The following is a 10,858-nucleotide window of genomic DNA, read 5'->3' as shown; positions in this document are numbered from 1 at the left end:
GGCAGTCTACCCTCTTTCCCTAGTTTAAAGGAAAAAATGGTTGAATTTGATGATCGCTCCATTGAATGTTAATAGTTCAGCAGCTGGTCTGTGTATGGGAATGAGGAGAAACCTTTGAAATAAGCAGGGAGGGATATGTTACGTATTCATGTATATTTGACCCTGACAGGTTGCTATCAAGCTTCCCATTGTGTTACATACTGAACGTAATGTGAGAGAGCATTCTGGGTAGATGACTTCCAAGCAAAATAAACAGCTACATGTTTGTTCCTCACCTCTCCGTCTCTTGTATGTGTTATTCATGGCCACCCAGCTTCCCAGTTCTGCAAACATAACAAATGAGAAATAGTTTTTTTTTCTGGCAGAAATATTAATGACCAGAGCTTACAGCTTTGAGGTAATTCATAAAAATTCAGAGCCAAAATAAATAAATATTTTTTGCAACACAATTTGTGGGTCACTGGAATGTACTGGCTAAATAATTGTATGATTTAATCAAAACTAAAAGGAAAATTGGATAAATAAACAGAACATTAATAGGCAGGTTGTACAGGATTTATAGCAATCATAGAAATGATCTAGCACAGATATAATAGGCCCAATGGCATCCTCTTGTGCTGCAGCATTTGATATTTCATGATTCGAAGTGTACCTAATTCAGATGTGACAACAACAACATCAGCCTAATACTGTGGGTAATAATGTGCCAGCTATATTAAGACTGCAGTTGCACAGTTCCAGTTTGGATGCAAAGGAAGACCTGAAAATATTGCATTCCAAAATTCATCCCATCACTCACTAGCCAATTAAAAGTTCCAGGGAAAAATCATTCCCCTTTGTGTCTGCAGCATTGATAGGAAGCAGAGATGTAGGATAAACACAGATGCCACAGATATGTATCTTATTGATCCAGTGTCAACACCTTCTAAAGTTATTTGAATGCAAGAGTCATGCACGTGCAGCATATTGCAGAATTGGCTCATCCTCTTTGCTCACACATTCATCTTGTAAGCATATGTTAGAAATCTCATCAACCACAGTTCTGAGGAGTGCTAGTGTGGAAAGGAGGAAGATATATCCCGATTAAATTATTAAGTGGTTCTATAATCTATGAAAACACTAGCTTCTTACAAAAGGATTAAATACCCACTGTTTCTGTAACACATGGTCAAGATCACCAATAATCTAATATTTACAGTAATGCCATTGTGGTTACCCAAATATTTGAAAACATCATAAATCCCTCTCCCTCATATCATTAAATAGCTAGAACTCTGATTTGTAAAAGAGAGTGGGTGGAAACGTGGGAAACTGACTGGAGATCTTAACGTGAAAGTAAGCTTCATGGAAAATTCATTAAGCACAGTAACATTAACCATTAGTTCAAAATGGATTACTTCTTCTAGTAACTCAGTAACAAGTAAAAATACCCTGTTAATATTCAGTGGAACTTGGTCCAAGTGAGATTGTCAATACCACATCCTGAACCTGCTCACAAATTCCAATTTTCATCAGAAAGAAATTTAATACTTTAAACTGAAGTATTATGTACATGTTTCTGTCTCTTCCGCTCAACTCTAACTTGGTGCCTTGCCAGAATTTTTTTTCACTAATCATGCATACAGCAATTCATTGAATATTCACATGTTTTGAACTTTGGTTGGAGAGCCAAGCTGCCAAAGAAGGGTGTGGGAACTACAATGTACAATTAACCAAAGCCTGCTAATTTCAAAGAAGGCAGCATGCCAACATTGTGTGGTCTGCTCATTACAATAAATTCAGCATTCAGCCAGCACTGACTGCCCTATTTCCACAGTTGATTGGTTCGGCACATCAGCAGGGACTAATATTGTTAGTGTCCGGATCCAGTTAAAGGTACCCTGAAGCGGAGGTTCTTTAAGGCTGGATCAGATAGATACACATTGTCTTGTAAGAAATTAATCTGACCTGAGAAACACTGAAGAATGGCACAAGATGAGAGGGTTCGGAGCCAGTTTTTATGGGCAATATAATGCACATGTTGGCCGAGGAGTCGTGTTTTAGCTCTACACTGAGGCCCAAGAGTGTGGAAGTCATTTCCATGTGTCAATTCCTGAAGAAGTTTTTGCAGTGGCATAAGAAAATTAATGGTGTCTCACTGCTGCTCAAGGTCAGTGCATACATCTTCAAATCACTTCACCACACCTATATCACTTACATACCAAATATGTCAACCACTTAGGATTTAAACCCAATATCAATTTGCTTAACCTCATCTTTACACAGGCTTACTTCTGCCATAAACTTCACACCCACATCTAACAGCTTACAAAAACTGCCAATGATTTAACCCATGATGTTCTTTTGGGAGTCTTCCTTGTAATTCCCCTCCTTTTTTCCAGCAGCTGTGTGTCCTTGGCACATTCTATTAGTGAGTCTGTATTCCAAGAAAAAAGACTGTCGATCCACCCAACTTTGAGCCAGAAAAATGTCTTTCCATTCCCTGTAAGTTCCTGCAAACTGAAGCAACTGTAAAGAGGACCAAATACTTGCAAAATTGTAGCAAGAAGCAAGAGAAATCAGCTAACCAGCAAATGGCCTGGAAGTAATGAATAATGATTTTCTAGTCTCTAGTGTGGCTTCCTCCCTGCTGCTGGTTGCATGTTCTGTGGTGCACAGCTAAGAGAAATCATTAGCTGGAGTGTCAAATAAGTATTGCATGTCAAGATCATTTGGCATTCATTGAGCTGCCACTAGAGCCTCAACCAATATCCATTTCAATTGCTGCCACAGAAGCCACATTGAAGTTCTAAGAAGAGTTATGGGCGATAATGCCCCTGGTTTGTCATTGGGACTGTGTAAATCACACGTTGTAAACCATTCACAGTCCACAACACACGACAATCACAGAGAGATGCTGATACAGGTTGAGCACCCTTTATCTGAAAACCTCCGAGATCCGAAATGTATTGAGTGCTGAGATGACGCCACAAATAAAAAATCCTGCAAGGCACTGGGAAGGTTCCCAAACGAAGAGCAGGTCTCTGCACATCACAGACAGTTCCCAGCAGTGACCTCAAATACCTTGAGTGGGGCCCTATTGGCACCAGTTTGTTTTCAGGAATTACAGCCAGATCTTAGTGCATTACTCACAGTGATTACCATGTGTTTTCTGCTTACTTGATGCTCTGTGCTGTGATGATACTGTTGAAAAAGGCCTGAATTTACTCCTATGTGTAATAGTGAAAAGAAAAAGAGTTTATCTATAATGCAGAAAATCAAGTTGTTGGAAAAACCTGTCAGCAGTGTAAGTGTGAAGCATCTGACAGAGAAGTATGTGTTTGAAAGACCATCATCTACAACCTAAAGAAACAGAAGGACAGACTGTTAAAGTTCTACGCAGAAAGTAATGAACAGATTAAAGAAAAATTGAAAAATGCTGCGGACAGCAAAAACTGAAGATCTCAATCATGTATTGAAAGAGTGGATTGGTCCACGCTGGAGTGAATAAATGCCGTTAACGGTACGCTGATCATGAAACAAGCAAAAATCTATCACAACAAACTGAAAATTTAAGGTAATTGTGAATATTCTGCAAGCTGGTTGCAGAAATGTAAGAAAAGGCACAGCATTATTTTTTTTAAATATTTGTGGTGATAAAGTATCTGCTGATTACAAAGAGTTGGCAATGATGGTGATGCCAAAGAGCTAACTACTGTCCACCTGGTTGGCTGAGTTAGTGATAGCTCACCTTTCTGATTGGTCAATGTATATATTATTGTTTAAAGCAGGATGTTATTAAAATATTATATGAAACTACCTTCAGGGTATATGTGTAATCTGTACATGTAATGTAACTGAATTTTGTGTTTCGATTTGGGTCCCATCCCTAAGCTATCTCATTATATAGATGAAAATATTGCAATATGTGAAAAAATACAATATCCGAAACACTTCCATCCCCAAATATTTCAGTTAAGCGGTGCTCAACCTATATACTTCCTGTTCAGAATTCATTGGTAACTGGAATAGGATTTACAAAATTAATCTTTAGGAAAATTAATGGACCAAAAATAAATACTATGTTTTGTAAAACATACTTTTGAGCATTTGTGTTCTTTGGATATGTTATAGTGCTCACAGGGTTAAATGAAATTGTGTATCACTTGCCAAATTACTCAAGCTGTTTCAGAAGGCTTAGCCAAGTATGATAAATAAGTACTGAGAGGAGACAAGTTATTATATGTACCTGCTAGTTACCCAAGAGAATAGAAGGTTATGTGTGCCAGAGTACAAGCATCTGTAATATATTAAATATTTGGAAGAAATCTTAAATCCATCATTTTTTTTATCAGAAAAATATTGAGAAATAAAATTAGCTCAGGCTGTTGATACATATTTTGATGTGTGGGAAGCCAGAGACTATCGTAAGTTAGAATCCATCATCTTGGGTTGGCTTGTGCTATCAGAACAAAATGCTATCAACTCAGCAAATGGGTAAATTTTCCACCAACTTTAGTTACAATTATTCTCTCTAAATATTTCCTCAAGAGGTTTGGATATTGCTGCAATTGCCAGAAGACCAGATTTATATTCTAGGTTCAATCATGAGGTAAGGATAATCAAACCATGTGCTAGAAATAGAGAGTCAATCATGTTTTACGATCAAACGCTAACATCAAGTACTTACTAGGATCAATCGCATGTTAACATCAAACACCTGCCAGGATCAATCAAAAGCCAATATATAAAGCTGATAGCCTGCTGGGATCAATCACTGGCCAGCATCAAAAACCTGCTGCAGTCAATCCCTTGCACAATAAATTGTCTGTGGGATTAATAACCTGATTGGATGCAGCATCTCTGTCAGCAGTAGGACCAATATCACTTGGGATCTATCAACCCTAGGTACATTCACCAACCAAGGCCAATCACATGCTTGGATTAACCACATGCTGGGATCCATCACCTGCTAAGATCAATCACAAGCCGGGGCAAACACCTGTATGATCCAATGATTTGCTAAAAACAATTGCCTGCTGGAATCAACCACGTGCTGGGATCAATCGCTTGCTAAGAGCAGGCACCTGTTAGGTTAATTTACTGAAAGGAATGTAGGAAATCTTGAGAAATGAGAAATAGAATTCAACCCAGTGAAGCCTAAATAGGATGGGATTTTGCCCCCACCCATCTTTCAGAGAGTGACATCTACATCCTTACCAGCAACCAGCTGATAGGAAATTTCCTCATTCCTTCAGTCATTCCTCTATCAATTAGTTTAAGTCGATAAGTCCTCTGTTTAGTTGAAAGTGTACTTCCTACTTATTCATTTTATACCGTAATAATTATATAGCTCAGGTAAGAGGCATGTCAGCTTCCACTGGAATATGGAAAAGAGTTCTAATTTATACAATTTTTTTCATGGCTATGGATTTGTAGCTTATTATTCTTCTCTGTAATCCCTCCAACGTCATGAAATTTTTCATATAATGTAGTGGCCAGAACAGGCCAAAGTAGTTTTTTACATTTAATTATAGCATAGCACCCTGGCTCTTACATTCTCACAACAATAAGTAAAGGAAAACATGCCTCTTTACCAAGCTAACACAAAGAAAATGCAGGAGGAACATAGCATGTCAGGCAGCATCTATGGAAATTAATAGATAGTCGATGTTTTGGGCCGAGACCCAAGCTGCTCTTTTTCCAGCCTTTGCTGATTAATAGACATACATCCCAAGATCCTTTTGTTCTCATTTGTCATAGAATCATATAGCACAGAAGTAGGCCCTTTTGCCTGATGTATGCTAATCCAATTTTCTTGCATTTGGTTCATATCCCTGAATTCCTTTCCTTTTCGTGTAACTGTCCAAATGTTGCTTAAACCCTAATATTGTACCTGTTTCAATCACCTACTCTGCATAACTACCACCAATTGTGTGAAGAATTTACCCCTCATAGAAACATAGAAACATAGAAAACCTACAGCACAATACAGGCCCTTTGGCCCACAAAGTTGTGCCAAACATGTTCCTACCTTAGAAATTACTAGGCTTACCAAAGCCCTCTATTTTACTAAGCTCTATGTACCTATCCAAAAGTCTCTTAAAAGTCCCTATCATATCTGCCTCTACCGCTATTGTCGGCAGACCATTCCACGCACTCACCACTCTCTGAGTAAAAAACTTACCCCTGGCATCTCCTCTGTACCTACCCCCAGCACCTTAAACCTGTTTCTACTTGTGGCAATCATTTCAGCCCTAGAGAAAAGTCTCTGACTATCCACATGATCAATGCCTCTCATCATCTTATACACCTCTATCAGGTCACCTCTCATCCTCCGTCGCTCCAAGGAGAAAGGGTCGAGTTCACTCAACCTATTCTCATAAGGCATGCTCCCCAATCCAGGCAACATCCTTGTAAGTCTCCTCTGCATCCTTTCTATGGCTTCCACATCTTTCCTGTAGTGAGGCAAGCAGAAATGAGCAAAGTACTCTAAGTGCAGTCTGACCAGGGTCCTATATAGCTCCAACATTCCCTCTCGACTCCTAAATTCAATTCCACGATTGATGAAAGCCAATACACTGTATGTCTTCTTAACCACAGAGTCAACCTGCACAGATGCTTTGAGTGTCCTAAGGACTCAGACCCCAAGATCCCTCTTATCCTCCACACTGCCAAAAGTCTTACAATTAATAATGTTTTCTGCCATCATATTTGATCTACCAAAATGAACCACCTCACACCTATCTGGGTTAAACTCCATCTGCCACTACTCAGCCCAGTTTTGCATGCTATCAATGTCCCGCGACCTCTGACAGCCCTCCACACTATCCACAACACCTCTAACTTTTGTGTCATCAGCAAACTTACTAACCATTCCTCCACTTCCTCATCCAGGCCATTTATAAAAATCACAAAGAGAAAGGGCCCCAGAACAGATCCCTGAGGAACTCCACTGGTGACTGTCCTACATGCAGAATATGATCTGTCTCCAACAACTCTTTGCTTTCTGTGGGCAAGCCAGTTATGGATCCGCAAAGCAATGTCCCCATGGATCCCATGCTTCCTTACTTTCTCAATACACCTTGCATGGGGTACCTTTAAAATGCCTTGCTGAAATCCATATACACTACATCTACTGCTCTTCCTTCATCAATGTGCTTAGTCACATCCTCAAAAAAATCAATCAAGCTCATAAGGCACATTCTGCCCTTTACAAAGCCATGCTGAGTATTCCTAATCATATTATGCCTCTCCAAATGTTCATAAATCCTGCCTCTCAGGATCTTCTCCATCAACATTCCAACCACTGAGGTAAGACTTACTGGTCTATAATTTCCTGGGCTATCTCTACTATCTCTCCTGAATAAAGGAACAACATCCGCACCCTCCAATCCTCTGGAACCTCTCCCATCCCCATTGATAATGCAAAGATCATCGCCAGAGGCTCAGCAATCTCCTTCCTCACCTCCCACAGTAGCCTGGGGTGCATCTCATCTGGTCCTGGCGACTTATCCAACTTGATCTTTCCAAAAGTTCCAGCACATCCCCTTTCTTAATATCTACATGCTCACGCTTTTCAGTCTGCTGCAAGTCATCACTCTTATAACTAAGAGCCTTTTCCATAGAGAATACTAAAGTAAAGTATTCATTAAATACCTTTGCTATTTCTTCCGGTTCCATACACACTTTCCCACTGTCACACTTGATAGGTCCTATTCTTTCATGTCCTATCCTCTTGCTCTTCACATACTTGTAGAATGCCTTAGAGTTTTCCTTAATCCTGCTAGCCAAGGCCCTCACATGGCCCCTTCTTGCTGTCCTAATTTCCTTCTGAAGTTCCTTCCTATTAGCCTCATAAACTTCTAGATCTCTAATATTACCTAGCTCTCTGAACCTTTTGTAAGCTTTTCTCTTCTTGACTAGATTTATTACAGCCTTTGTCCACCACGGTTCCTGTACCCTACCATAACTTCCCTGTCTCATTGGAATGTACTTATGCAGAACTCCACACAAATATCCCCTGAATAATTGGCACATTTCTTCCATACTTTTCCCTGAGAACATCTCTTTCCAATTTATGCTTCCAATTTCCTGCCTGATAGCCTCTTAATTCCCCTTACTCCAATTAAACAGTTTTCTAACTTGTCTGTTCCTATCGCTCTCCAATGCTATTGTAAAGGAGATAGAATTATGATCACTATCTCCAAAATGCTCTCCTACTGAAGGATCTGACACCTGAACAGGTTCATTTCCCAATACCAGATCAAGTACAGTCTCTCCTCTTGTAGGCTTATCTACATATTGTGTCAAGAAACCTTCCTGAGCACACCTAACAAACTCCACTCCATCTAAACGACTTGCTCTAGGGAAATGCCAATCGATATTTGGGATATTAAAATCTCCCATCACGACAACTCTGTTATTATTACACCTTTCCAGGACCTGTTTCCCTATCTGCTCCTCGATATCCCTTTTACTATTGGGCGGCCTATAAAAACACCCAGTAGAGATATTGACCCCTTCCTGTACCTTACCTCCACCCACAGAGACTCCATAGACAATCCCTCCATGGCCTCCACCTTTTCTGCAGCCGTGACATTATCTCGGATCAACAGTGCCACGCCCCCCCACCTCTTTTGCCTCCCTCCCTATCCTTTCTGAAACATCTAAGACCCGGCACTTGAAGAATCATTCCTATCCCTGAGCCATCCAAATCTCTGTAATGGCCATCTCATCATAGCTCCATGCACTGATCCACATTCTAAGCTCATCCGCTTTGTTCCCAACACTCCTTGCATTAAAATAGACACATCTCAAGCCTTCGGCCTGAGCGTGTCCCTTCTCTATCACCTGCCTATCCTCCCTCTTGCACTGTCTACAAGCTTACTCTATTTGTTAGCCAACCTTCTCTTCCCCAGTCTCTTCAGTTCGGTTCCCACCCCCCAACAATTCTAATTTAAACTCTTCCCAGTAGCCTTAGCAAACTTCCCCACCAGGATATTGGTCCCCCTGGGAATCAAGAGCAACCCATCCTTTTTGTACAGGTCACACCTGTCCCAAAAGAGATTCCAATGACCTAGAAATCTGAATCCATGCCCCTGCTCCAATCCCTGAGCCATGCTTTTAACCTCAACCTCATCCTATTCCTATTCTCATTGTCGCGTGGCCTAGGCAGTAATCTTGAGATTACTACCTTTGCCGTCCTGCTTCTCAACTTCCTTCCTATCTACCTGTAGTCTTTTTCTGGACCTCTTCCCTTTTCCTACCTATGTCATTGGTACCAATATGTACCACGGCCTTTGGCTGTTCTCCCCCCCCCCCCCCCCCCGCACCGCAAGATATCTTGGACGCAATCCAAAATATCCTGGACCCTGGCAGCTGGGAGGCAAACTACCATCCAAGTTTCCTTACTGAGTCCACAGAATCACCTGTCTGACCCCCTAACTACAGAGCCCCCTATCACTACTGCCTTCCTCTTGCTTTCCCTACCCTTCTGAGCCACAGGGCCAGACCCTGTGCCAGAGGCACGACCACTGTTACCTTTAAGATTACCTATATTACATATATTACCTCAGATTACCTTTAAGTATTTCCCTTTTTCCCTTAAACCTGTGGTGTCTGGTTTTTGACTCCCCTGCCCTGAAAAAAGAACAACTGTCTACCCTACCTTTGCCCCCATGACTTTATAAATTTCTGTAAGTTTACCCATCTACCTTCTATTATTCAGTGAGAACAGTCGCAGCCTATCCAATTTCTCTTTGTAACTAAAGCCTCCAATCCAGGTAACATCCTGGCGAATTTCTTCTATACTCTTTCTAGCACTACCACATTCTTTCTATTCTGTGGTAACCAGAACTGTATACAATATTCCAAGTGTGGCCTAAAAATGTCTTGTGCAGCACCAACCTAGATGATCCAACTCTTATACTTAATATGCCTGCCCAGGAAAGCAAATTAAACAGCAGCTCTTCCTTCTTTTGTAGGACCATTTTCAGGGAGCCATGACTTGCATCCCAAGTACCTCTGTATATCAATGTTTTAATGATCCCTGTATATATTGAAATATATTAGACAATTCCAAATGCATTACCTCACATTTGTCTGGATTAAATTCCTTAATCTACAACTCTGCCCAACTTTCCTGCTGATCTATGTCTCTTTGTCTCCTTTGGCAACCTTCCTTGCTATCTATTTATTCACCAGTGTTTGAGTCATCAGCAAATTTAATTGCCACCCTCCTCAATATGCTCCAATTTATTACATATTTCTTTGTCCCATTGCATCTTTCTATATTCAAAGCCTTGCATTTGTCTGAATTAAATTCAATCCACCATTTCTCCGTACATCCTAGCAGTCTGTCTAAGATTTCCTAGTTTTCAAAATGTTTACTCTAATTATCAACCTCACAGCCACATGTTGTATTATCTAAAACATTGTATTTATGCTCCTACATTTAAATTGATATCGTCCAAGTCTATATCTATGTTTTCCTCATAAACTTTTAATCTTCCTTAAATACCACCAACAGTTTTGAAACTGGTTAACCTTCAAATCTATACTATAAGCACCAAAGAATTGAGCTACCTTCTAGATCCCTAATAGTTCTGTCCTCTTTTAATCCTCTCATTTTGGAGTTTCATGATCTTCCATGACAGCAATTTATCACATTCTCTCTTATATTTACTAATTCTACTTTCTCTTTGTCTTGGTGCTGTATTACCATTTCATAAACTTCTTTCCCTTGTCTTAGTTTATCCACCATGCAGTCTGTCATTAATGGAGCTTTAGATTTGGTAGCCCCACCTTTTCTTTTTATAAGAACCTGTTAACCTGCAACTGTCATTAAACACCTTTGACTATTTCGAGACCACTTTTC

General features: G+C 40.2%; 1 long non-coding RNA gene across 1 annotated transcript in view; it reads right to left on the bottom strand.

Moving 5' to 3' along the window:
- Positions 1-300: 300 nt before the first annotated feature.
- Positions 301-10,858, bottom strand: part of LOC132396328 (uncharacterized) — a 71,829-nt gene continuing 61,271 nt past the window's right edge. Inside the window, exon 3 of the long non-coding RNA XR_009512954.1 lies at positions 301-323. This is a non-coding gene — a long non-coding RNA (uncharacterized LOC132396328). The remainder of the gene's footprint in view (positions 324-10,858) is intronic.

This window comes from Hypanus sabinus, chromosome 7, assembly GCF_030144855.1.
Source record: "Hypanus sabinus isolate sHypSab1 chromosome 7, sHypSab1.hap1, whole genome shotgun sequence".
In the NCBI taxonomy this organism is placed as follows: Eukaryota; Metazoa; Chordata; class Chondrichthyes; order Myliobatiformes; family Dasyatidae; genus Hypanus; species Hypanus sabinus.
Note: the sequence above shows the minus strand (reverse complement) of the source record. Positions and strands in the feature narration are given on the sequence as shown.